Genomic DNA, 27,746 nt, shown 5'->3' with positions numbered 1-27,746 from the left:
ACCTTGACCAGAATCCTAGCCTATTCAGCCACAATTGTATCTCACATCTCCCAAACTGTAAATGCTTGGGTGTAAACTTAGAAGCTTAGGGGGCATTTGTGTCTTCCTACTACACTCATTCACATGCAGCTATACCCCTTCCAATGAAATCCCAAAATTTAGAGATTCTGAATTGCTTTAGGCCTCACCTGTTCATTCAGTCAGATACAATATATTATTTAACCCTTTCAAGAGATCTACCAGTTGCCAATCTTGGCTTCATTTTCTCATTCTTAGAACTGCTGAGCAGAAAGGTCAAATAGTGTGAAATACAGCAAGGAGCAAAGGCCATTTGTTCGTACCTGACTTTCTTCTCAAGAGAGGAACAGCTTGCAATTGGCAGTGTGGTCCAGGATGCTCAGGGTTTGTAACCTTCCATAACTCTGCTGCAGTCTCTCTGGTTAAAAGGGAGGATGGAGTAGCTGCCTGCTCTGCTGTGTTCATTGACATTGTTTCCTGTGCGGTTGTCTCTGTTCCAGGAGCCTGTAACTCGCTGACTGATCAACAGAAATTATGTTGGAGTAGCTGGGATTCTCCAGAAAATGTTAATAATTTTCCAGTATGACTATGGCTATCCAGAAATCCAAGACAGTGGGACAGCACACACATAGAGACCATCTTCAACTGCACTTGCACTCATGACTCCAGCCCGTTTGGAAAACGTGTGTGATTGCTCCATATGCATGGTTCAGAGCTGTCACCGGGGAAATGCTGCACCTCCCCAGCTTCTGACTCTCCCCCACAACATGAGTGGGGAAATCAGAAGGAATGAAATAGTCCTGGCATTCGTTTGGTACCAGCAGCTGAACTGCTTTGAAAATCTAGACTAAAACTCCCGAAACAAAGCCGTAACCACCAAGGCCTGGATCTTCAGCCGCATGGCTTTCTGCTGAGCTCACTGGCATCCTTGAGAGGTTTCCCACTGATTTCAATGAGTTCTGTGGAAGAGGTTTTAGCTAAAGCAAAGTATAAAGAGGTTGGGGTGAGGTCTTAACCTGATACCACCCAACCGTAGATATTTAAAATCCCATCCACTGCTGTAGTCAGCGAGGGTAATGTGCCACTCCAGAGAGCAGGTGAAATATCCTTCCATTAGCAGTAGGCTGGCATGAAAACTGAGGTTTAGGTTTTCCACTTAAGTGCCTTACATTAGGCAGTCCTCCTATGTGGTCTCACACGGTTAATTTTCTGTGCCACTCTTGGCATCTCAGAGGTAAGGACAGTTACATTTCCATGTTTGTACCTTTTGGCAGCTCTGAGATAAGGACATTTTAATCTTCTTATGTTTGCAAAGGAGAGAAGTGATTATACTTCAGCAAAGCAACACCCCTGTCGAAGGAATGCACACAGATGGACTTCTGTCACTTCACCCTCTCTTCTCTTCCAGTACCACCAAATTACCACTACCAACTGACTTGAGCGTCCTAACCATTGTTCATTCATATTTATTTCAGCTCCAAGTAGTGTTTAGTCTAGAGGCTAAGAGCTCTCTGCAAGATGGGCTTCAAGTAGATACACAAAGAAAGGCAGCTGAGCAGTGGGCCTGTTTCCCTTCTAGCAGCTTTTGTTATGATTTTAGATGTGAAATCCACTGACAGGGTGGAGACTGAACTGACATGCTGAACTGCCTTGTTCACTGATTTGAAAATCTTCTCTCTTAAAATGAGTCAGACCAAACCCTTATGACATTATCCCATGATCCAAAGAGTGACTTCACATTTGGTCACAAGAAGAGCAGCATTTTTTTTTTTTAGCTACATGGAACTGGGAATGTTTCAGGCAATGATTCTATACAACGAATGATACACAGTCAACACTGAAGGAACTTTCTATTTCCCTGTGAATTACCAGATCAAGCAGCCTTTTCTAATCCTTGTTCTAGCCTTTAAAGTCAGGACACTTAATTATTTTTTTTTAATTCTCTGCCAAAATCTATTTTGAAGCTGTTATTGCAGTAGTTGCCAGATACAAGAAGGCAAATGCCTGCCCCCATTTGTCTAAAAGAATAAGTGTGTGGGATCACACAGGAATAGACTGAATCTCCCAGATGAGACTCCTGAAGCACTGTGCAATCATTAGTGAGTTAAACTTCACAAATCCTGCTTGAGTTAGTGCTAAGTACCTTTCACTGGTGGAGGGCAGAGAAAGACAGGTGTGGCAAAGGGCAAAAGGCATCTGCGAAGAGGATTTTTCTCCTTGAAGAACAAAGGGAGCGAAGGTGTATCTTGTAGATAGCGCTTTACTGAGGTTGATGTTGTCACTAGGAATCTTTCCATTGATCTCCTCAGTCATTGCAAACATCATAATTAGAGCCTGCTGAATAACGTTGACAAATGGTGTAGCTGTCTGTTCAGCAGCTTACTTTCTTTGAGGTCTCTTCCAACCTAAATCATGCAATGAGTCTACACACAATTCTGCTGTCAGTTTTGAGTAACTTGCTCATTGGTTTAGAGATTGCAAAGTAGGAAGAGGCCAGTGGTATCATTAATCTGAACTCCTGCATACCATAAACTGCAGTATCATACTGAATTGCTTTTTCTTGGAAATACAGAGTAACTTTCAGGGGAATTGTTTGGGGTTTTTTGGGGTTTTTTTGGGTTTTTTTGGTTTTTTTTTTTTGTGTTTTTTTTTTTTTTTGTTTGTTTGTTTGTTTGTTTTTAATATTGCTAATGAATGGAGAGATCTACCAGAAGCTTTATGCAAACTGATTAATTACTCTCACTTCTAAAATATCAGGGTTTTTTCTAGTCAGAATTCATTCAGTTTCAGTTATCAAACCTCTGGTTTTATGTTAGCATTGAGAGATTGTGATCAAATCAACCCTTCACATGATCTCTGCTTGAGCAGACTGAGCTCCTGGAGTCTTTAATGCTAAGGCATGCTTTCTAGTTTCTTAATCAGCCCAGTATCACTTCTCTGTACTTTTTCCAATGTGTTATCATCCTTCTGGAATTATTCACAAATAACTTTTTCATTAGTCAAGCTGCTCTTCAGATGGTTGAATAATGATAATAATGCCTGATGAATTTAAAGTAACCTTCCTGTTGGTTGATTGTATTATTTGTGAGTTGTTAATGTGGACAGCTGCAGAGGTCTCTTTTTCTACAGCTCCACTGGCCATGGAAGGCATTTTCATGCTTTGTTAGTCCTTCTTCTGGACAAGCCTCTGTGCCATCTGCCATTAATCCCAACTGTGCCACAGGGAGACACCAGCATACTAAAATCTAAATGCTTGTAAAAATGTTTCCATGTCTCAGGATGGAAAGGGACATAAAAAGCAGCTCCTCTTGGGTTAGGTCAACTCTTTTACTTGTTTCCAGCAGATTGCCAGAGTCATTTGATATGCAAGAAATTCTGAAAGGCGTTATTATACATCAGCTGTACTCCTGAACTGTGGACCTCCTGAAAGGAGGGGATGTGTATCATCCCAAGAAGTTCAAATGTCTGTTTCAACTGATGCTAGTTATTGTATTTAGCGCTTTCTAACCTCTCACTCCCAGTGATTGACATGCTGGGTTATTTGTGAGCAAGCAGAAGGCTGGTGTGACTTCTGGGCACAGCTCAACACTGTAGAAGGATGTCCTTTCTTCAGAGTGTCCTCAGCAATTCTCATCCACATTTGAAAAAGGTAGATGCCCACAAGAAAACTGTATATATGTAACAAACACACAAATTTTAGCTCAGCAGAGTATCAAGTCACTCTTGATTTCACATTAACCTGGTTGTCTTCTCCTTGGCTTGCCATCATTTGCTGCAATGATGCGGACTGTGGAATCTCCCCTTTAACTTTTCATTAGAAAGCCACTTGTTCAAATTCATGTTCTAGGCTTCAGCTAAACTCTCCTTTCTTGCCAGCTCATACTTCCACTGAACACACAGCTGGTAAAGAAATAGCCCCTTCCCTATCCTGCAGCCTGCTTCAAACAGATAGGCAATTGTGGTTGTGTTTGCTCTCGGTATCCCTGAAGCCATTGAGTACTGCAGCCTCAACTCTCTTCCCTGCTACATGATACTCAAATACCACTAATCTTGTTCCCTCCAAATGAAAATCAGCTGATGGGAAAGCTCACATCCTTGTGTCTCTCTTCCTGAAGTTTTGGACTTTTGCAAGCAGCTCTCACTGCCATCAGTATTGCAAGAAAAAAGCCTCTGCTACTTTCAGCTAGAAGATCAGAAAGCCACAGCCACTGTCAGGCTTTGATCTTTAGCCAACACCAACCTCCTTTGCTCCCCAGATCTTTTAGTTTTGCTTTGATAGATATAAGTGCTCTTCTGTGTTCTCTCCTTCTGTCTGTTCCCTGTTTGTACCCTCCTCACACTCCCCAGACCTTGGCTGGAACCTTTTCATTCCTGTAGGAAAAGGTGTGTATGAACTTCTGCTTCATAGGTCGCCAAGAGAAGGCTGGACCAAGGGAGCCTAGGTGATTTGTCCCCAGATATTAAGACAATAGGCTTTCCTGTCAATGTTTTCCACTATAGGAGGTGATGCACACTGTCCTGGTGACTGAAAATGCCCAACAGGGAAAGAGAAGGGCCATAACAGATGTCTACAGCCAATGCAGAAGCAATTTGATAAGCAAGTGTAGCCACAAATGAAGCTTGGAACACAGGAATGGCAAACAGCAAACCATTTCCAGATGATCAAAGTCCAATTCAACATGCCACCTACTGGACCTGAGCTTGGAGCCTTGGGAGAGAAGAGGCAGATGACACTGAAGAAACAGGGAAGATGAGCTTCCACACTCCACAAGGATTTCTTGTAAAAGATCGTCCCTCCCTCACCCCTTCTGGTGTCTGGACTTTATGATCAGTGTCCTCAACTCTGCTCTGCCAAAAGCTGAAGAGACGAAGGCAGAGGGCCTGCAGAGTTTCCTGTGATGCTCTGTGAGAACAGTCTTTCTTGTTTTGCTTTATAGAAGGAAAATGCATCAAAGCAGCAAAAGTACAGGCTTTTAAATGTGGAAATCTTGAGTCTGTCCTTCTCTACCAGAGCCTCCTTCATGTGATGCTGAGCAAATAGGGGACATGCTTAGATGTACCCCCTAGTATGGGATGCTCCACCTTAAAATGTAGTGGCCTGTGGTTAAGAGGTGCTGAGCAGCCTTCAGAGTTTTAAAATATTGGATGGTCAGCACTTCTGTAGTTCTTCATGTGTCAGTTTCTTGACCTCTGGGGAAATCTTGAGAGTGATGACAGAGAGGATGGTGAGCCATTTGCCCTGGGTAGGGGAGGTGGAAAAGTCCATGACTCATGACCTTACTGTACATCTCAAGGTAGTGCAAGTCACTGCTAGTAAGCTGCAAGTGAGCTGTAAGCCCCAAGGAACTTTATGTCCTCCAGATCTGATGGAATTGAAGAAGGTAGAATTGAGGGGGACATCTGACGTACTGCCATAAATCTCTCTGTGTCTCAAGCTTTTTCAGTCTGCTCACTTGAAAAATAGGCAAATGAAACAAAAGAAAAAGAGAAACCGACCTAATACCACATCAGGTACATGTTCTTTCATACTTTTTAAGTGCCACTGAGGGCAAAGTTTTATCATTGCAAAAACAGCTGCTATTTGTCTAATCCTTCCCTAACATTTATGGTAGATAACATTTACATTCCAGTTCTTCCCTAAAGCTTTGCCACAGGGATTTAGGCAGGAGTTCAAGTACCTGGCAGCTGGAACTATGCCTCTACTAAGCCACCTAAAGACTGACATTCCAGGCCTCCCCTCATGGAGAAGAGCCTTGCTCCCCTAACTGAGCTTCAGCATCCTGACTACAAAGCCTGTCAGATTTCATTGTTAACGAGTGAAGAAATAAATTGGCTCTAATTATTCTATGAAGAGCTTAGATAGAATTTTGCAGGAAAGAAGCTTTGTTTAGAGATTATAAGAGGAGACTCTGAGCCAGGATTCCCAGGTTTTGTTTCTGGTTCTGCCCCTCATTCACTGAGTAGCCCTGAATGAATATCTTGTTTTAATGAATATCTTGTTTTTCCCCCATCTGTAAAAAGGGGTGGTGATATCAAACTTCCTGGCATAAGTGTTTCTAGGCTTAATTAATTAACAGCAGTGAAGCAATCTGAGTTTTCTGTTGGAAGATGCCATAGTAATAATCTAAGAAATATTTCTAGGTGCTTTGGTATTTGGCATTCTCATTCTTTTTCAGATATAGAAGACAGCCGTCAAAGAGAAAACAGAGTTTTCAATCTCCTAACTGGTTATTGGGCATTAAGAAAAACTGGTGTTTAACTGGGTCATAAATTCACTGAAATTGCATTTCTTCTCAGGCTATGAAGAACAGACAGATTTTTGCTCAACTACTTGTTGGTGTAAAATTTTCAGTCAATTGTTTTATGCAAACAAAGCTTTTTGCAAATTCTATTACTTTTGTTTGAGTAGTTTGCAAATTAACTGTGGCTTTTGTTTGAGTAGTTTCTGCTTGCAGACTGACTGGCCAATCAGCTCACATGGTATTGTCTCTGCTCCTTAAGTGGATAATGCTCAGGCTCCCAAATACCTTACAAAACCTTACAAATACTCAGGTTCCTCTGGCTGGATGGGACTTTGGGAGGTCTTCAGATTAACCTTTGGTTGAAAGGAGAAGATCAAAAAAAGGATGAGGATAGGTTGCTCAGGGCTTTTGACAGTTGGGTACTGAAAGCCTTCAAGTATGGTAGCTGCACAACTTCTTTGGGCAGTATTTGGCTATTCTCATGGTGAAAATGCCTTTCCTTAAAGTCAGCCTAAACATCTTCCATTTTAGTTAAGGTCCATTGTCTCTCATCCTCCCACCATGCCATATGGTGAGAAGCCTGGCTTCATCTTCTTCATAATTCACTTGGAGAAGCTGTCAGGCTGCTGGTTGTCTCCTACGAAGCCATCTCTTCTGAGGCCAAACAAGCCCAGTTCCCTCAGCCTCTCCTCAAAGGGCTCTTGCCCTCAAACCTCTTGGTGGAGTCTGCTGAATTGGCTCCAGTGTGTCCATGTTTTTCTTACATTGGGGATCCTAATCTGGGTCTGGTACTCCAGTACCATCCGAGTACCTAGAGAAAGCTGGATAAACACATCTGTCACCCTCCTGGCTGGTCAGCCTTTGGCTTCTTTTGCTGCGAAGGCACACGCCCAGCCTGTTCTCTGCCTGGATACCAGATCCTTTTCTGGAGAGCTGCTCCTCTCCCCATCAGTCTTAGCTTGTACTGCTGCAGGGGCTCTTCCTTCCCAGTGCAGGATTTTGCATTTATCCTTTTTTAATTTCATAAGGTCCCTCTCAGCCCATTCCTGCAGCCTGTCCAGGGCCCTCTGAATGGCAGCTCTGCACTCAAGCATATCAATGCCCTCTAATACTTTGATGTTGTCTCCAAGCTTGATAAGCAAGCACTCCATGGTCTCATCTAGAAAACTGCTAAAGATGATTAAACAGGACAGGCCCCACGAGAGACCTACAGTACCCAGACTGTTACCAGCCTCCAAGTAGGGCAGGACATCTATTTGCTCCTCTCCAAGTCTGACTATCTAAACCAGTTTTTTACTGTCTGTTAGTCCACCCACCCAGACCATAACATCCAGACTTGAATACAAGAATGTTGTGGTAGACAGCCTAAAGCCTTGCTAAATTCATGGTAAGATGCCTGCCAAGAAATCACGTATGAATAAGAGCTGCATATATTATATTTACCTGAATGTGTGTGCATGTGCAGTCCCTTTTTGAAAAGAGGCTTGTGAACTACTGTGTAGTCATAGTTTAAAAGTTAGTCAGCATGGTAGTGAATTGAATTTGTGTCTTAAAATTCAACTTCTTAAATATGTGCTTTGTTGTTTTCCACTTTATGGTTTTCTGTTTTACCTTTCACTGGGAATTTTTAATGTAACCATCCTTGTCCTTATATCCAACTACAGCTATGAGTCAAATGGGTCTCTGCACTTGAATGATGAGCTACTTCTATCTGTAAGTCATTCTCTAAAGTTTTTCTTTCCCGTAACTCCAAAAGGAGTTCCAATCTTTTTAACCTCTGCATTCCCCAGTAATGTCAAACACATGGTCTACAGAAGATATGGACCACCAATAAAACCACGGGAAGCTCATGGACTGAGAGAATGGATGCGAGTGAGACACTCTGTGATTCACTCCCTGTACTCCATGTACTCCAAGCCTTTGTAGGCTTGTCAACCTAAGCAGCATGGATCTCGGTCACTGTTCACTTTGTGTATACCTAGGCTTTAAACCAAAGCCTCAGCTTCAATCATCACATTCTTGCTACTGATGTTCAGCTCTGTCCTGTGTCCATAATCTCATCTCATGTTGTTTGGAGTTGTAGCACAGGGAGTTTTCCTCACAGCTGAGAAATGGAAGCTGTGTGTGCTCATCAGAATCTGTTCTTGCTAGAAATATGCTTTTCTTAGTGAAGTTAAGAATATGCTCCGAGAGCTTCTGGGTGCAAAGTGAGGCCATGCATGGAGGGAGATGTGGCCACTTTTTAACTGCATTGCGGAGTTCAGTCCCTGTGAAAACGCTGAGCTGTTGAAGGAGGATGTTGCCTAAATGAGCTGCTCAGATGCAAAATTGGAGCCATCCTCTGCAGTCCCTCAGTGGGTGCTGCTGAACTTGAGTGCAGCCACATTCAAGACTCTTGTTCATAATGGACAGTGCAATGTTACTTATGCCATGTACTAATGCCACGTACTGACCTATCCCTAGCTGGAGAGGAGACTTTCTGAACCTCTGGTTCCTCTCTTGGAGACCTCTCATCCAGGTACTGAGTGGCTAAAAAAGTTATACACAAAGGCTGGTGGAAGAGCAGCCAGGACTGGTGCCAAAAGGCAGGCCTCACCTCTCTGTACAGTAGACAAATTTCCAAAATCCCATGTTTGGGCAATACTTCTAGCTTCCCTCCTTGGACAATGCTAGGTATGTAATGGTACCTTAGCCCAGAAAATTGTTTTTCAGACTGGCCTGTCAACTCATGCCATGTTGGGCAGTATGGTGGAGATGCACAGGTCCATGAGTCAGGCAGCACTAGAGCAATGAAATAATGCAGGGGAAAACTAGCATATGTGAAAAATGCAGAGGCTGCTGTTTGTGTCTGACACAGCCAGTGCAGCTTGGGTGAGCGTATGGCTGGATGTTTTTTCTGGCTGATCTCCCACCCAAAGTGCACTGATGACCTTTGTTTGGGAGCTACCTCCTTCCAACGATACTCATGTGAATCTCGTGGTAATCATTATTTCCATTTGCCAAGAGATGCAATAACTAGCCAACTAGCCTAACTGTGGTAAAGCCCAATCCAGTGACTCCTAGTCCCCTGAATTTTTGGTGCAATTCCTTTATCAGCTCTATAACACAGCATTGGTAACAATCAGGCAATTGCCAGAGTGGTGTAATGACTCCTCTAAAGCCCTGGATGGAATGGCTGAATTTACTGTTAGACTTTTGCACCTTTCTGTCACACAGAAAATCCATTCTCTTGTGATGATCTTAACCATGAATGTAGGTACCGCAGCCTGTTTTTTTATGCCAGGGTTATTTACCAAAATTGAGTACTGTTGGAGTAGGAAGGGAGGCAATCTCTTTGTGCAGCCTTCCTACCCATGCAACAATGTACTTGTGTGATGTAATCACTGTCTTGAACCAGCTAAACCCTTCCCTTCTAGGATGGCATCTGCACCTCTAGGTCAGAGACATTGCTTTGCCAAAAGCTGAGGACATTTCCCTGTGTGTGGGGAAAGGTCCTGCTCTTTTCAAGGTGGGGCATGCAAACGCTGCCCTTGTGACTGCTGTGAAGTACCTTTTGGACCTGGAGTAGTGACAGCCTGGAGCTTCTGAGAAGCCACAGAGGTTTTGACATGCTGTAGACACCAGCAGGCTTAGCCCAAGATGTGTCCCACACCAGGAGTGAGAAGAGCCCCTTTTGTCCTGGTTGTCAGCAGAGTGACTGCAACACAGCGCCCAGCCAGTGTTGGCAGGGACACACTGCCCACCCAGGACCCATGAATTCTGATCACTTCAATGAAAATAATTTGATGCAATCAGCGGAGAAGGGAGGTTTGCAGCTACCACACTCACCTGCACAGACACACGTGCTCCTGCAACCATCTTCTTTGTGCCATGGTTTCAGTGAGCAAGCAGACAAGCCTGCTTGTAAGACACAGTGGCATGTCAGCCAGTGGGAATGGCTACAAATGTGGCTTTCTCCGGCTCTGCTCAGCAAGACCTCCTCCTGCGGCTTGGAACAATATGTGCTTGCCACAACATGACATCTAGTTAAGAAAACAAAGCCAAGCACAATCCACCCAAACTTCAAAACTTCCCCCTTTCCTTCAGCAACAGATTTTTCTTGTCAGGTTCAAATTATTTGCCAATAAGTGCTGGAAAAAGCCGTTGCTCTGGTTTGGCCTGTATTTATTTGCTGCACCAAACAAACAGAAGGTGTTTCTGTGAAATTAACATAAGAGGGTGCAAGAAAATGACACTGGCCTGGCTTAACTTACTCACTAAGGCTAGCTTCTTCAAGTGTTGGGCCACTGTGATGGGTATTTTTTACTATTCCATTGCATTCTTCGTCCTGAGCTGATGTGTTCAGGCTGCATGCTATAATTTCTGGTTTTGGTGAATGGAGAGCTAAATCCCAAAACCCACAGGCAGCATCAACCAGCCTTGGTGGGCAGCTGGCTGGGTTGCCTCTCCGCATCCCAGCCCACAGGTGAGGTACTCTGGGAGAGCAGAGAGACAGACACTTGGTGCTTGTGCTTGCTCTTACTGTTGTTTTTGAGGAAGTCTGCTACACGTTTGCAATGGAGCCAGGTAGTGGATGGATGTTTTACAGAACTTCAGTCTCCCAGTCTGTCAAGCTTGAAAGTTTTTCCAGCTTTCAATTTTGTCTAGAGTTTCCTTCTTAAGACTCCCCCCTTCTTCAAACAGAGCCTCAACTCTGGCTGGGTCCCAGAGATAGATACCAAATGGTGCTTTTTTCCCTTTCTTTTGCTCTTTCTTCCTTCTCATGAAGCTGGCAGACTCTCCAAACACACATCCAACCAACGCACAGTGCATTCGAAAACAGGCCATCTGGCTGAGCACTCCTTGAGAATGAGAAGACAAGAAAAACAACCCTCTTGGAGCTGGCAGCCGAAAGGCAGGCAGCCCGTACGTGGACTTGATCTCGTGGTGCAATCCAAGAGCTGTCCAATCCAAGGGCATTGCAAAAAAGCTCTTTCCTAATGAGCAGAATACGGCTGTCTCCAGAAGCGGCTCCAAGTCAACAATTTGAGTGGGATGCTGTAACTCTCCTTACTGCACATGTGCTCATTAATTAAAGCCACTTTGGAAGATGCCCCGGACACCCCCGCCAGGGCTGCCAGCCTACCCTCCCTGAAATCCTGCTTGCTGCTTTGCAGCCCCCTGCTGGGCCCAGAACTGCAGAGCCCCAGGAGAGGATGGGGCCATCAGCATCCAGCTCTTAACCGCAAAGGGGACCTGTTGCGTCACCGGTGAGCAGCTGCGGGGGAGCACAGCCCTGGGAGGAAGGGCTCCATTGCACTCCATTTGCTTTGCCATCATTTTTCTCCCCTGAGTTTGGTAATAGCCAGAGTGCTCCAGGCACAAAACCACTCTGTGCAGGTCAGCAAGTGTCAGGGATTGAAGTAAGCTGAGCAACCAGTATTGCAATACTTCCCTATTTTTTTCTGGTGGCCAAGGACTGGATTCACGAAATCAGAGTGGCTGAGATGAACGCAGAGCCATTAGTAGCCAAATCCATCAACAGCAGAACAGGGAGCACTCAATGAAACCAGTAGATGAGTTTAAAACAATTCAAAGAAATTATATCACATTAACAGTAGAGAACTTCTGGAAGTTGCTGACCCAAAAGGCTGGAGAGCATCAGTGGGCTCAAAATGGGATTAGACAAATTTGCAGGCAACAGGTCCATAAAATGACACTAAAAGGAACAGGCAAAATGTGTAATGGAACATCCCAATCCAACAAAGGTGAGTGCTGAGAAAACAGATGGCAGAGGGAAATGTCCGGGGGTGTGTGCTCCCTGGACCGTGCCCTAGTTGAGAGCAGAGTGCTGGGTGGGGAGGACCATTTCTCTGCCCCAAAAGGCTATTCTTCAGTTTTTATTGTAGGATTCAGTCACTGTACCAGCCCAATCTGAAGGTCATATGAACAGATTGTTGCCTCTTTAAATTACCAGAAGGAAGCTAGAATCCAATTTTTCTCTGAAAGCAGAATTTGTGGAACATGTTTCTGTGAATGTTAACAGTCATGAGCCCTGGCTTAATCTGTTTGCTCTCACAGTCATTACATTTCACACAGTGACAGGGTGATTCATTTGACTCTTTATCTTCTTACTTGGGATCTCCTTGTTTCTTCATCTGCCCCTGTAGTACTGATGGGAGCAAGGACAGCTCATAGCTGCATCTCAGCTATGTGTGTACGGCCTTCCAATGGCTAGTTACAGCTCTGCAGCTCCAGATGGCACTTCCTCAGGATTCTGCCATAGCTTCTTGCATGCAGTTATGTTTCTAAGGCCAGGGGTTAAAACTCTTAATTTTTTGACTGTATTAATTCAAGAGTAAGGTTCTTTAAGTGAAAAGTTACCTACTTATCTTGAAAAATTATGACAAAGCATGTGCAGCACCAATGCAGGTCCTCTGTATTTCTTGCCACTAAGTTATCAGAGACATTCAGTACCAGTTCCTTTTATCAACATGCAATTTAGTTGTCCCCAACCAACAAAAGTGAGGTCTAAAACAGATTTTGCATCATTATCTTTCTAAACCCACCACTTTATGAGCCTTAACCATTACAATGACATGTTCCTAAACTGAAAAGAATAAAAACCAGGGATTTGATGAAGTCAAATATGACCCTTTTTTTTTGTGCTGACTGAATTCAAACACAGGTGGTTAGTTCAGAAGAAAACTGGGAGTGACAGGAGACAGGGAGCTGTATTAAATCAGAATGAAGTGCAGCAGTGCAATTGCTAAATCATACCAGAGAGAATGTAAATAGCAACTGAAAAGCTTCAGCATGGAAAATAATGGGGTAAGGGGCATGCCAAATTAAAAAGGTTGTCTGTGTGATTGAATCTACTCATTTGTTGTCACGATTTCCCACAACTGATAAAGACCTGTCTTCAAACAGTTGAGCTTTTTTATTCCTATTGCTTTTCTTTGGAGGTTATCCTGAACTTCACTCTGCTGTTGTTTTGAAAGTTTCTGCAAGTTTGCAGCCTCAATTTATTTATGACCAGTATGTGCCCATTTTAAGATCTTTCCTTTTATAAACTCTAACCTGCTATTAGCCACATTTCGTGAAGGTTTTAGGGCATAATTCATCTCCTACAAATATGTGTGTTCTGTTATGCTACATAGTCCCTTTTTTATTTTTAACTTACAGGAAAGCAGAATAATATGCAAAACCAAGATGAAACATGTTTCAGGTCTACATTACAATTCAAATAGAAAAGTAAGTCAGCTGAAGACATCAGAACAAAATGCTTTGTAAGTGTTCTGTGCTATCAGTTACTCAAGGGATAGTTACAGGTAACACGCCTTTCAGTGCATATTGCTTCCTTTGCAGCCTTTGATGTGACCTTGTGAAAGGTAGGTTCCCTTCAGGAATGTGCTCTGAGGTCTAAGGCAAGTCAGCTGTAGCTCTGGGAGCATGGTATTTCCAGAGACCAGGTTCCAAACTTGCTTGAGACATTTGTGTGAACAGCACTCTTTAAAAATAAAGAATATCAGGGTATAGTCTCATGATACTGAGAATACATATTCTCAGTATCAATTGTGCTGTGGGAGTGTCATTTGTGCCTTATATTCCAATAAAATGAATTAAATTTTCTTCAGGTCCTTTCCAAAATTAGATGTAGAGAGTGTCCAAACCATCACCAGTGAAAATTATGCCACTTGGAACACTTCTAGTGAAAATTTGGTTTTAAGAGAACAGATATTTTCATAAAAAGTGTTCACTGACCTCCAAATATGCTCCCTTGCATAAACCCAAAAGCCTTAAAAGCAAAAGAGATTTGATTGTTGGCAGTTTGGGGATTATTCCTCTCCCTTTCCCCCAGCGTTTTCCAATGGAAAATATTCAGGGTTTGGGTTTTCAGTCCTTTCCTGAAATGTCAACATTTTCCAAAGGGTGAAGGAGGGGAAAAGAGAAGAAAAGAAAAACATGTTCTGACCAGCTCCAATCAGAGCCAAATGGCTCAGTCCTGGATTTGGTCAGGGAAGTATGCTGGAGGGGAGAAAACGGGAGTGTCTTGGTTCCACACACAGCCTGGCTGGGCTGAGGGCTGCGTATCAGATCCATTTGTGTGAGTCATTATGGTCTCCGTTTCCCCAGGACAGTGTGTGGGATAGCTTTTAAGCTATCCAGGTCAATATGTCACTTGCAAGCAGTGCCCTGTTGTTTGCCACGGCCACTTGGGCTCTCCGTGCGCATATGGGATGCACACAGGTACACTCTGCTCAAGTCCTCCAATATTCCCATGACGTCTTTAACTCCCAGAGACAACAATAACACCTGGCACCTCTCCAGACCTGAGAATTCAGCTCTCCTCCATTCATGAAAGAGGAGAGAGGAGAAAAATGGCATGTGACTGTAACCATACATGATCGTCTGTGTCCTCTGCCCGGTGACACTGTCTTGTGCTGTGCAGTGGCTGGAATTTAGCCTTTGAAAGCCCAGGCCATCTATGGACCAACTGGCTCTAGGCAGGGAGAAATGCTGAAAGAGCCAACATAAAGGCTGCTGACCTACTCATGCACATACATGTGCTATCATGCTTCTGGGGGAAAAGGAGTGGCTTCATTTCCACAAAGCATTGCTGGTCCCCACCTGCATGCTCAGCCTCCACAAAACTGTTCCTGAGATTGGGCACCTCCAAATCTGGGAAGGACCAGGGCCATCTCTGCAGCTGCCTCTCCAAGGTATCTCCCACAGCTGCAGCTGGGGGAAGTGGTAGATGGATGCATACCCTGGCTAGGTCTTTGTCCCCCTCTAGTGACTCAACTGCAATTCCGAGTCCTACTCCCTCGGAGCAAGATGGTAATTTAGGCCAGGATGTTTCCTTTCTGAAGGCCACTAGGACATTACTGGCAGGTCATATATTTATACACACTCAGACATTTTCCATTGAAAGTGTAAACAGTAATTTAGGAGCCTGACTTTCTGTTCTAATAGGCCACATGTGCCTGCTTTCCTCCCATGGAAGATGGCAGTCACAGGCTTCACACAACAGCCCATGCCTGATCGTCCCAGGAGGAGATCCAGCTAGGACCACTGTTACCAGTGCAAAAGCACATGCTCCCAGTCTCTTGTAACCAAACACTCGCTGAGTCACAGCCCAGTCACCCGTACGCTTAGCAAGTCGCGTCAGCCATCTGTCACCAGCACATCCTCCTCACCGTGCTGTGACTCCATGGGGAAAACAACAGGAGGCAGATTACGTTTGACTAAGAAGCCAGGCTCTCGTGCATTTTGGCTCTGAGTAACCCCTGGATTGCCTTTTAACCAGTGGTGAGGGCTTTGGCTCCTCTTAATTTGGCTCTTTGTCAGGGAAGAAAGTGACATTCAGGTTGAAACACTGGAAGCTTTGCCTGACTAATAGTGACTCCAAGCAAAGCTGACTCAGACGAGACATGGATGGCATTGTACAAAATGCCCTTCCTATGGACAGATCATCTACATGGGTCTCCACACTGGTGTTCTCCTCCAAACAGTGTTAAAAATAACTAAAATACAGGGTGCCCTGTTTCCCAAGGCCTTGTCCCACCCACTGTGTCAGCTAAAGGCTGCAAGAGCAGCCTTGCCATGTCCCTTGTCCTAATGAGCACCTGTGTTTCCCTGCATTCAGCCACGTGCTAGAAGTGCAGCTCTGCAGGGCACAGCCCAAAAAGGCAGGATCGTTTCCTGTTGTGTGCCTGCGTTACCCACCAGACGAGGCACTGCCCAGGTGTGGGAGCCACACTGGGGGAATGTAGGCAGCTCAGAGTAGGGATTCACAGGGGATTTCACAAAGCCAGGTCCCTGCACTGCTTACCACAAGCTCCCCAGGCAAGGCTCCCCAGCCTCCTCTTTCGTGCCTCAAAGTCTCATGCCCATCAGCTCCATGAGGGACAAATCACCCACACTAGCAATCTGACCATCCTACTTTTTCCTGAGGCAATGAAAGAGTATAGAGTAGATGTGGCCTTTTTGTTGTGTAGGAAAAAAAAGTGAACTCAATGCCAGGCACAGATCCCAGGCTGTAGAGTTCAAATCACGCTCAGAGCACATAATTCCCGTTTGTGTTTGTGTGCACGCAGGGCAAGGGTGGGAGCTGGCAGGGATGTGTGTGTGTGAATATAAGAATGTAATTGTCATAATTTAATCCAAAACTACTTCTTGGAAGGAAAAAAAAAAAAAATCAGGCTGACACAAAACAGCATGTTCAGTTATAAACACCACATGAAAGAGCCGTATTATGCTCTGCTTGGTAACTGACATAGAGCGCTAACATTCTCAGCTGCCCACTACTGGGCAAAGGCCTTTCCAGCTCTCCCCCTTACCCCCAAAACAACCCCCTCCAGCCAAACTGCAGAGCAGATACCAATTTCTGAGGCCACAGAGAAATTCCACATAGAAAGTTCATTATGGGCAGAGCAGGCTGGCTGGCAGGCAGAGTGGTGTGGAGCACAGAGATGGCCATCTGGGACTTGGGGTACTCCCAGCTGTGCACACACATCTGCAAGGCCATGGAGAAGCTGGCACACGTTGTGGGAGCTTCAGAGGGGCTTTTCCCCCCAGATTTCCCATAACAGGACTGTGTATTCCTGGAGCAACATGCCTTGCTGGCATCAGGGCTGCTCCTCCCCAACCAGCTCAGGGGTCTGCAGGCTCGAAGCAGCAGCAGCCATCAGCAATGGTCTCAGGGCTCCCTGTGCCCTTCCCTTCTCCTCCCAGGCCTTCAGCTGGAGTGACTCATTCCATGTAAAGAAAGCACAGTCATTTTGGCTTAGATCCTCAGGGGTGCTTACCTACTTAACTCTGGATGGCACTGCGCCCCTCAAAAAGCAACCAGGAGCACTGGAGATCTGATAATTCTCACTACTCTGTAATTCACTATTCTGTAATTCACCAGGCAGAATCACCCTTCCTGCTTGTGGGGCCAGGAGATAATGTGAAAATGCCCTGCATGTCCCCTGCGGTGGGGGTGGTTGGGGTCTCGTCCTAACTAGAGGCTCCACAAATCATTGACTGGAGAGCTGTTGCAACAGGATATCACAAAATAAATGCCTTCTGCTTAAAGAATATGTTTTTTAGCTTGATGCTAACCTTTCTTTTTCATGGGGCTGGGTGACATTATTAGCACCCTTGCTTACTGCTGAAGTGAAGCATCTTTGGTGCAGCGTGGGTGGGAGATGGGTTATCGTCAATATGGAGCAGATCTAGAGAATGACTTCTGTTATTTACTTCTTTTCTGTTTTTGTAGGACATGTGACACAGTTTAACAAAGATCTGCTTAGCTGAAAAATCCAATTAAAACCTGAATTGTCCTTCGGCTGTGCCTGGCACGCTGCCATTTCAGCAGTCCAGCGCCGTGGCAATAAAGTGGAAGAAGAATAAACGAAACGTGCTCCTTGTGCGGTGACACTTGGGGACAGCGTGGCGAGCGCTGCCTTTTGCCCCTGAGGATGGTTGGGCTTGGCACTGCCGGCCGCCTCCCGGGACAAAAGGGATCGGCCGAGCAGGAGCACCGCCCGAAAGGTGGAATTGAACCACTCTGTCGCTAGACAGCTACAGGTTTGAAGCCTGCACCCCAGACCACTGAGGGTCATCCGGGCAATTTCAAGCCGCCGTGGGACACGCTATATGAAGTCCCCCATATCTTTCACCTCAAGGTAATGGTGAGAATTGCTTTCCCCCAGGCATGGTCCCTCCGCCTGTTCCCAATGCGAAGGCGGCCCGCATGGAGCAGAGCGCGCGGCGATGGCGGGAGGGGCGGCCGCCGCTGCCCCCGCCGCTATCCCAGAGGCCCCCGGGCGCTCATGCAAATAGGAGGGCGGTGATTGGCTGTCCCCGCGGGGGGCGGGGCGGGCCCGGCGCGGCGGGTGAGTCACGGCGCTTCCCAGAAGGAGCGGGGCCGCCTCGCGCCCTTCCCGGACCTCCGGGGACCCTTACAACATCGGCCGGGGCAGCTTGTGCAACAGCGGGGGCGGCCCGGGCCCCGAGGTGTGCTGCGAGGAGACCAGGGCACGGGCTCCGTTCTTTTTTTTTTTTTTTTTTTTTTTTTTTTTTTTTTTTTTTTTTTCCCTTTCCTTTTTTTTTTTTTTTTCTTCCAGTGGCTAATGCCAGATACTCTGGAGGATGTGAATCTCCCATGAGATACATCTCAGAACAATAATATCCTCTGGGAGGAAATTCCTCCCTGGCCCCCAGCTGAGGATCAACTTATGCCCCGAAGTATGAGGATTGAAAACACTTGTAATTTTATCCTAGCGAGTGTAACTATACAGGCTATTTTCATAAACCCTTGAAGAGTTACTCACTTATTTGCCTCGAGAGATTCCTCTGAAGCAGAGCCATTTCTGCAAATGCATGTGGTTTCCAATGATTTTTAATTAGATAATTCTTTTCGGTGTAAGCAACAAAAAACCCCGTAGGCCCAATTCCCCCTCGTGCTCGCCCTGGGGAAGCTTAGACTCAAAAGTGGGACAGCAGCATCACAGTAAAAGTGGTACAAAACAGAACCAGAGCCATAGCCTGAAGCTGGGAGCAGTTTTGTCAATGTCAGCAAAAGAAAGCAGAAAGTATATGGTGGGGCAGAACCATTCCCACTCACATGCAGGAATGCTGCTGGGCACAGCTTTGCTTTCAGTGCATGGCTCCAAGTCATGGCTTACCCTCTTGGAGCTGAACCAGCTCAGGTATGCCCTGGCCCGCTGACTCCCCAGACAGACATGAGCATATTTGAGGCCTTACTGTTTATACTGAGCAACTTCTTTAGCAACTTAGATGTGTTTTTCTAGGAGCACCCCAACTCAGAAGCAGGGCTCTTATCAGAAGGGGATGGTTTGAGAGCCGCTTCTGTGCCTGCCAGTGCAGGAAGTATTTTTTTCTATGTTTCCTTGGTTTGTAAGAATCACGTTCCTCAGTACATTCCTATCTCTTTACCTGGTACTTATTCCAGTAGCAGGTGGCGCAATTTAACAAGTGTCTTTTGTGCATAAAAATGCACGGGGTGAGGATCTGGGGGTGTGCATGGGAGGAGGTGGAGGGAAATTAGTCATGGGGAGGAAGAGAGGAAGAGGTTAGCACGGGGGTTGAGGAAATCAGGTGTCCGCAGCTATCCCTCAGGCTTCCAGCCAAGCCCATCCTGACGTCTGCAGGAAGAGGCACGTCAGCTCAGAGATATGCTCCTGTCAGCCCATCGGCATGTGACCTTGCTGACCGATTCAGGCCGAACAAGAATGGCTGCCAGGGGTCGGAGCAGACATTCCCAGCTTCTGTGCTTCGTGTTCGAGCCTCGGCTTTGACACCACTTTCACTTTCTCTTTGCTTTCCTCTCTAGCATCAACCTTTTCGGGTCTCTTTCCTGGCAGCATTTCATGGGAAGGCTTCTTAGTGTGAGAATGCTTCTCTCATCTCTCTCTTGCTTCCTCCAGCATTTTAAAGCAGGGATGTCTTTCTCTCATGTCTTATGATCAATCTCCCTGTACTCCCCAGAAAACGAGTATGCCAAACACTCAAGTCCAAATTAAAAATAATAGCCAGACAAAATAACTCCAACTGAGTAACCAAAGGATCCATCAGAAATGCCAGCTTCTAAAACTTCCCTTATTCTGCTGTAAAGGGAAATGCAGATAATGAAGACAGCAATTGCTAAAGATCAAGCAGTAGAGGAAGGTGCCTGAGAGGGTCAGCAGCAACATAGGAAGTGATGCTGGACCTCAGAGTTGATGGGGAAGCAGTAACAAAGCAGTTGTGAGAATCTTCTCCCTGACCGGATGTTGGTCTGTCTAGGTTCAGCTCTGCTTCTGGAGCGGAAGCTGTGCTAGCCACTGACTTCCCTGGCAGGGGTTGAAAATAATGTTTCCAGGACTTCTGCATGTCTGGTTTTTAGAGGCCTTTGTCACCCCTGCCCAGACGGGACTGTGCATGACTTGCTGTGCCTAACAGAGGTGCCTTTCTCCCTCTGTGAGGAATGGAGGCATCAGGGGCAGGTGCCTATAGGCAATAATTGGTGCAGTTACTGCAGCTGCTGCTCACTGTGCCTGTGAGCGCCCAGGCCTGACCAGGAACTGGTGAACAGACTTGGCTGCTGGCTGCAGGTAATGGTCATCTCAAAACTAGATTTATAAGCCTACAAGAATGGCCAATTTGTAGTTTCTAGGATTTCTGAAAGTTTATAAATAAGTGTAGATAACTGTTGATTTGAAAGGCTTCTCAGCATCTGATTTGCTTTAAAACATTTCTTGGAAATCCATGAGCATTCAGCTTCATCTTTAGACCAAGTCTCTTTGAAAATCTGACTCTTTGCTATTAAAAGTATAGAACAAATATAGTTTATCAACTTAATGATGGAAAAGCTTGCTCTCCTCAATAATGCTCCTAATTAAAGCATTTCTGAGTGTCTTTGGACCTGATTCTCTACCTTATGCAGAGAACTACACTGTGCCAAATGGGTGCAGAACACTGCCAATTTAGGTTTGATTCAATGCCCATTCAAGTTAATAGAAATCCTCCCACAGAAATCGATGGGATTTGGTTCAGGCCCCAAAGTCAATGGGAAATTCTTATTTGGCAGTACTTTATGCTCACACTGCACCAGTATAAGCAAATATTCAAGGTAAAAAGCCTTGGAGAATTTGGAAGGCGCATTGTAAGGGACTTCTGGGCCTGACTGTAGCCTAGGCTATTTAAGCAATTCCTAGGACTGTATGACAGCTAGGACAGCAACCTAGGACTGTCTGACAAAGAAGCTTTAAAAAAAAATCAGTCTGAACTTTTCCTGTTCATTTTTTATAGCACTCCTACAACTTAGCAATACACTTTTTATTTTTGTGTTGGTTTTTTTTTGTCTATCCTAGGCTGACAGAACATAAAAGCATCTGCAATGCTTTGCTCTTACTACTTCTTTTAACCACCAGAACCTGATTTGTGTCAGAAAAGATAAGCCTAGATCCCTACAGTATTAAAATAATTATTTGGTGTAAGGTGGAGGATGAAGAGGGCTGTTATTCTTAGCAGCAGCAGTGAAATTTCAGCAGCTGATGACGTCAGTGCTAAAATGTCAGTGTGAAACAGGCTGGAACAAATTAAGAGTGTGGTGTCGTCACTGTGAGAGCCACGCTGCCCTCCAGAGGGGCTGTTGTTGGATGCTGCAGATGCAGTTCAGGAGATGGGGGGACAGAGGCTTGTGGGAGCTTCTCAGAAACTTACAAAAAAAGCAACAAGAAGCATCTCAGTACCAGAAAGGTCAAAGAAGATGCTATTTCAACGTTTCTGCCCACCTCAAAGCGTGAGCTCACAGTGACAGAAGGGCCACTTCTACAAACCAGATTCCAGGAACTAGAACATAAAAAAAAAAAAAAAGACAAAAGCCAAAATAAAATTGTCCATCTTCTACTCACTGAACAAACTGAGCTAACTCCGTCTCTGATGACACTCCTGTGACTCAAACTGAAGAGAAATTCGGCCTGAGATGACTTTTGCCATGATATGCTGCTTGAAAGAGGGCAATGTACTTGGAATAGAGGTGATCCTGAGGCATTTTATTACTTAACTGTTCTATTGCATTTGAAGAATGCCTTCAGGCTATCCAAAAATGCTGAACTCAAGGTGCAGAGAACTTTAATCAAAATGGGGTAAAATTTCAAATGCATTCATGCTTGTCCTTAAAGAGCCCAGTCTTGCACATTTCTTGGCTAGTCTCAGGTGGTGATGTTAGACCTGATCCTGTCAGCTCAGGGCATGGATCCTCATTTAGAGATGGTGTCTCAGGAGGCCTGATAACTTGAGGTCTTGAGGCATCTTCTTGGTGCAGCACTTGAACTGACTTGTCTGCAAGGGTTGTTGGGCTGTGGGATGTCCTGCTTTGGGGGGCTGATGGGGAGGGTTGGGACCATCCTGGCTCCCTTCATGGAGACCTACAGTATTTTGTAAGAAATATGGGAAAAGTCGATATTGCCTGGATTAGTGTTTCTAGAAAACTAGTCCTGGTAACAAAACTGTTGTGTGTTGTTTCACTCTTTTTTAGAACTGCCTGTCTCGGAGTCACAGGGATGGATGTGGTTAGAGCAGACAGAGCCATCAAGACATGTGCTTATCTATCAATCGTACCAGCTGTTTCTGGCATGCAGCAACTGACTGACCACAGTAAGGAAACGAGGATGTAATCAGTTAGCAGAGCTCTCCTTTCTCAGCAAGGACGATAAGGATTGTTGGCAAACCCACAGAGAGTTACGGGAATAGAGGAATTGGTGTGCTGAAGTCACTTCCTATCACTTAGGAGTCCCTGTGCTCAGAGCATTGTGTTTGCTTTCCTAGTATGGATCTCGTTGGTTGTCTGCATTAGTTCAGACATATAAGAGCACTCACCCTGGCCCAGCACACAGAAGCCCACCTGGGGAGATTGCCAATACAGTCTTTTATCTACTTCTGTGGGAAGGATTCAGACTGGCTGTGAGCAAACAGAGCAATTCTTTACATATCTTTACGCCAGTAAAACACCTTGCTGTAGAGATTTTTGCAAAAGCAAGCATGACTTAATCAATTCTGGGAAGAGGCATATGCCAACAGAAACACTCTTTTGCCAACACAAACTGTGCTGCCACTAGAGGAGTATCAGCAATCCCACTCTTGTCAGTGTGGGGACTCCGCTTCACTGATTAGGTGCTGTACGGGTGGACAGCGCAGGAGGTTCCCAGCCGGTGAGGTCAGTGCTGAGGTGAGCCCCTACTCACTCATCTCAAGAGGAAGTGGTGGCCATTTCAGCTGCACCTGTGTCAGCAGAGAATTTATAGAAACTGGAGGTGAGCTCCAGAATGTGCAGCTGGTTGGTGTTGCAGTCTGTAGATGAGAAAGTTGTCCCTGCACTGTATGTGGTCAACACAGATCTGATGATACCTTGGGGGTTTCTGGTGTCTCCTCTGAGGTCATGACAGCCAACTCACACTGCAGCCCTGTGTGCAACTAGTGCCTATCACTGAGGTTAAGAGAATGCCATTAGATCAAAGCTCCCTTACCAGGGATGCTGGAGAGCCTGGACAGGCAGATACAATGCCAAAAAACATTGTGTCACCACAGTGTCAGAATTTCAGGTCTAAAAACATGACTGGCAAAAGCAGGGGAAGCAAAAGGTTGAGTGCTACCTGCACTGCATCCTGTTTAGCCCAGATTTGCTAGAGCTTTGGGGATATAGGAATTAAATGTCCACAGAAGGAAAAGAAGACTTTCCTGGATTTATTGGGTGGGATGTGCATGTGAAATTGAGCTTTACTACAAATCCCCTGTAGACAGTATTTGAGACAGAATGACTTTGTTCTGGATCTGTTTGTAAATATCTGTCTATATTTTTAAGACTTACCACTGTAAGAGACCCAAGATGATCTGTGATTTCTGCAATCTCATCAGAGAGCAAGTGAGTGATTCCATGCGGTGGAGACATACAGCCCCATGACTCACAGCCCTGAGTCACAGCATTGGGACACTTCAGCATTCAGAAACACTAGTAGTGACAGAAATCAGGATGATGAGCAAGCAGCTGTTACTCATTCTCAGCTGGACACTATAAGCATGTTTGTACCAGTCAGTGTGGCTCTGGCTCCTCTTTGCTTCCTCCTGCAGACCTGCAGTCATCTGGATAGCATAGCGACATGGCTCACTTAACATTTGCCTCTGGGCAAGGGATGATCAAGTCTAGTCTCTGGCTCCCAAAGTGTCCTGCTTGACTCTATTAGGCTCAGCACAGAGTTATCATGGCAATTTTCACTTTAGATTACTTCTTTCATCTCTGGAGATCAGCTCACGTTACAAACACAGACGCATTGATCATCACAAGGAGTTAAAAAGACTATCCCTAATTTCAGCTAGGGGGGGCTGAGGCACTAAGCAGGTAGGCAACTTGCTCTTAGTGACAAAGGAGGTTTGTAGCAGAACCAGGACAAAACCTCAAGAGCCTTAAACTACCTCCTAATCTCTAACAACTGAACCATATGCTCCATTGCATTCATCACTTCCTCATGAGGTGGCAGCTTGGATGAGAACAAGTGCCCAGGAAGTCACCCTGTTTATTCTCTCTCGGCCTCTTAATGCCTGTGGAACTTTTTTATTGAATTCTTTTAATGGCCATCAGCTTTGGTGTGGGAAATGATTCCAAGAGACAAAGACTCGGTTGTGTGTGTGCACGTGCGTGTGTGGCTGGGAGAGGGGAAGAATAAAAAATCCATTTCCAGATGGTTGAAAGGATGCATAGCACTTTGCTATTGGCAAAAACAACCTCTTTCATTTTCAGGATGTGTAAGTCACAGAATTGCAGCTGGAAAAAAATTAGTAGAGAGGGAGGCAGTGGGGTAAAAATAAGAATGCTTAATGAAAAATAACCTAGCCCATATTTGAAAATCCAAGTGCTTCATTTTTATATAACGGGGTGGGGGGTGGGGTGGGGCAGGAAATGTGCTTGCTTAGGAGGTTCAGTGTAAAGCAGGTCCAAATATGTATCATCTCATTTTCTTCTTAGCTTCTTTGCTTTGCATTCCCAACTGTAGCCTCACAGGAAATTCAGTCCCTGGCAAGCTTCAGCTCCAGACAGGAAACATTGTGAGGAATTTCTTCCATGCAGGTACTATATTTGCTTGGAGGGATAACATGGTGGAGATATTTACCATGGCTGGATTTAACTAGCAGGATATTATTCATGTTGATGGAGTTGCTGGGAGTGATCTCTGTCTGCAGCCACCAGCATGCCATGTTTAAACAAATCGTGCTGCTCTGCTTGCCTGTGGGAAGATTTGCATTAGATCTGGGCCAGATTCTCCTTCCTCCAACAGCAGCATGGCCCAGCTTATGTCAAAGATATTTGCTGATGTCAGGGAATATCAGGATCAGGCCCGTGCAGCAGGTTTTTATCACACTACAAACTCGGTCTTAAGTTATTTGCATGTAACAGATACATGCAAGCAGGCATTTTGATAGTAGCGACTGGAGCGGCAGGAGGCTTGTGTGTGTGTGTGGAGATGAAGGAAGGTCTTTGCTCTTGCCTTTGCTCTCGGAGGAGACCAGGCACTGAGAAAAGGGAATTCTGGCAGCACATGGCCTTTCAGATGAGTGGGAGGTGCTGAATGTGGCCAGCTGAGACGCAAGCCTCCTGCATCGCTTGGGATGCTTTCCTACTTTTCACTGCAAGTTCCATGCAGGCCTCTGCATTGCTTATTAGTCCAGAGGAGTCCAAAAAACAAGTATGATACATCCGGCAGCCACTCATCAGTGAGCAGTGATGTGGTGGGTTGAGCAGTTCTCGATGGGCCCGAGAACAGCATCCCTTTCTTATCAAAACACATGAGTGCTTTCAAGTCTTTAATGCAGTTCTCAGGATACAAAGCGTGAAGAGAAGAGTGATCAGTCTGAATCACTGTCTCCCAAGAGAAACGTGAGGGTTTTAAGTACGTGGCTGGGAACAATCTTGCGCTGGCAAGGAAATGGACTGCGTGGCCCATCTCAGAGATCTGTGATTCACTGCAAATACGGAGAACGAGCACGAAAATGTGTAGTAACATGTAGTGGTACCTTGCCTGCTATTACAGCCCAGCCTCCAGCCAGAGACAACCCAAACAAGTTCACAGGTGTTCTCTGGGAACAGGCTTTTTCTGTGGGGAGCCATGAAAGACAGCAGGAATGCCTTCAAAGCCCTAAAGGTCTCTGTGCCACCATGCCAAACAGTGGAAATGTAACTCTGTGTGCAGTGTTGAAGCATGGATTTTTTAAGATTGTTTTTTTTTTTTTTTTTTTTTTTTGTTTCTGAGGCAGGAAGCACAAGTGCATGTTCTCCCTTTTACTGCTATGGGGAGAAGAAAAGATTCAGACTCCCCTGCAGTGTTGGTGAAAATGCAGCTTTGGCCTTTAGTGCCCTTTGTTACATAAATACAAGTAGCGTAGACATATTAATCACCCTGCCATTGAGGGAGGAACAGAGCAGCAACCTCAAATGCCACCCACTCCCCATTCTAGCTCCCATTTGATGTTGCTATTTTAAGCCACACATTATTTCCTGCTGTGATTTTATTTTTTTACCCAGCTTCTAATTCTGGCTCTGAGGTAAGCTGTGACATACATACCCCTCCTCTCCCCCTCCCCGCCTTCCTCCTCCCCCTGTACCCACGTCCTCTTTATTGCTGTCTTTCAGAAATTTTCTCTCTCGTAAGCAGCCGGGTCCCAGAGGTTAGTTATTGACTGCCCACAAAATATATGAAGAGGATGATCTTCCTGCTTTTGGATTTAAGTGCCAACAATATTGAGGTCATGATTTACAGGGCAGACTGCTTTAAGAGTGCTATTCCCCTGTTCCCTCCTTCTCAGGGAGTTTAGCATTGTTGAGAGGATACCTGGCTGGGAAGGAAGGCTGCTGCTCAGCAGCTGATGACGGCCCACAGCTGGTGTAGCCATCTAATGAAGGGTCGTACACCAGTGGCACGTGCTTTGTGGAATAGAGGACACGGGACAGAGCTCAACTACTCGACAAGGATTTTGTCTCCAGAGCCCACTTCTGTGTAAAGGCAATCAGCAGATTTCTAACCCCAAGTAGTTTCCCCCACTGGCAACTGCCTCATCTTGCCCGTGCCAGAGCACAGCTTCTTTCTGTCTGGATCTGCTGCATCCGCGTGTCTACTGTGGCTTTCAGCTGCCACCACCTCAGCCCTGAGGAAGGCTGTAACTGCGTCAGTCTAGGGCAGAGAAAGAATGGAGCCTGCAGTCCCAGGAAGGGCCTGGTGCATCAGGCAGCGGTGGCTATTCCCCTGCGTGTGAGCGTGGCTGAGCACAGATAAGAGCTCTGCCAAAGTAAGTTTGAGCCCTAGGAGGAAATCTGAGGCTGCTTCTGTACCGCAATTGAGGAACATTACAGGTTTATCCTCTTCTATACCCACTCACCCCTTCCCTCCATGCCAAGCAACCCATCCTGAAAATCTCCTCTGACTGGATGTTTGCTGCTGCAGATGAATCCTGCTAGCATAAGAGCAGTCTGGGTGGCAGCAGGCGGCTGGCAAAACCCCAGGCCTTGCTTCTACTTCTAGGGAAACAGAGGTCTGGGCTGCCCTCAGCCAGTTCTGATGTATACATTTCACACAAACAATCTCACGCCTTTCCCTTCCTCTGAGTTGCTTTTGGAGCTGCTGCATGTGGCTCTTGTCTGCCTGGTGTGAGTGGTAGCTGTAGGAAATCCCAGGCTGGGCATCTACATGTTCTTTGTCCTTCCCTTTCCCAGACAGGGATTCCAGTTATGCCTCTCCTGAGGTTCCTGGAGAGTAGAAAAGGCAGAGAGTGAGAAGTGCTTTGCCAAGTGGTTTAATGTTAGTTACGGCCGCTGAAAGTCTTTGCTGTGCTCTCACCAGAACTGTTATTTTTATTTGCACAGTTGTGTTTCCATGTGGGTCTGCAGAAAAAGCTGGGGAGTCACATTCCTTCCCAAGAGCAGGCCACATGCTGGCTTTGCACACTTTGCCACTGGTTTAAAGCAGC

General features: G+C 45.6%; 1 long non-coding RNA gene and 1 other non-coding gene across 2 annotated transcripts in view; one reads left to right on the top strand and one right to left on the bottom strand.

The window, feature by feature from the left end:
• Window positions 1-22,492, top strand: part of LOC128805359 (uncharacterized) — a 31,216-nt gene extending 8,724 nt beyond the window's left edge. The window contains exons 2-4 of the long non-coding RNA XR_008436402.1: window positions 13,425-13,493; window positions 17,506-17,914; window positions 22,273-22,492. This is a non-coding gene — a long non-coding RNA (uncharacterized LOC128805359). The remainder of the gene's footprint in view (window positions 1-13,424; window positions 13,494-17,505; window positions 17,915-22,272) is intronic.
• Window positions 17,771-17,857, bottom strand: TRNASTOP-UCA (transfer RNA opal suppressor (anticodon UCA)). Its single transcript has one exon. It is a non-coding gene; the product is annotated as a tRNA-Sec (tRNA).
• Window positions 22,493-27,746: the final 5,254 nt, after the last annotated feature.

The sequence above is a fragment of the Vidua macroura genome, chromosome 3, assembly GCF_024509145.1.
Source record: "Vidua macroura isolate BioBank_ID:100142 chromosome 3, ASM2450914v1, whole genome shotgun sequence".
Classification (NCBI taxonomy): Eukaryota; Metazoa; Chordata; class Aves; order Passeriformes; family Viduidae; genus Vidua; species Vidua macroura.
The sequence above is the reverse complement of the archived record's forward strand: the minus strand, read 5'-3'. Positions and strand labels throughout refer to the sequence as shown.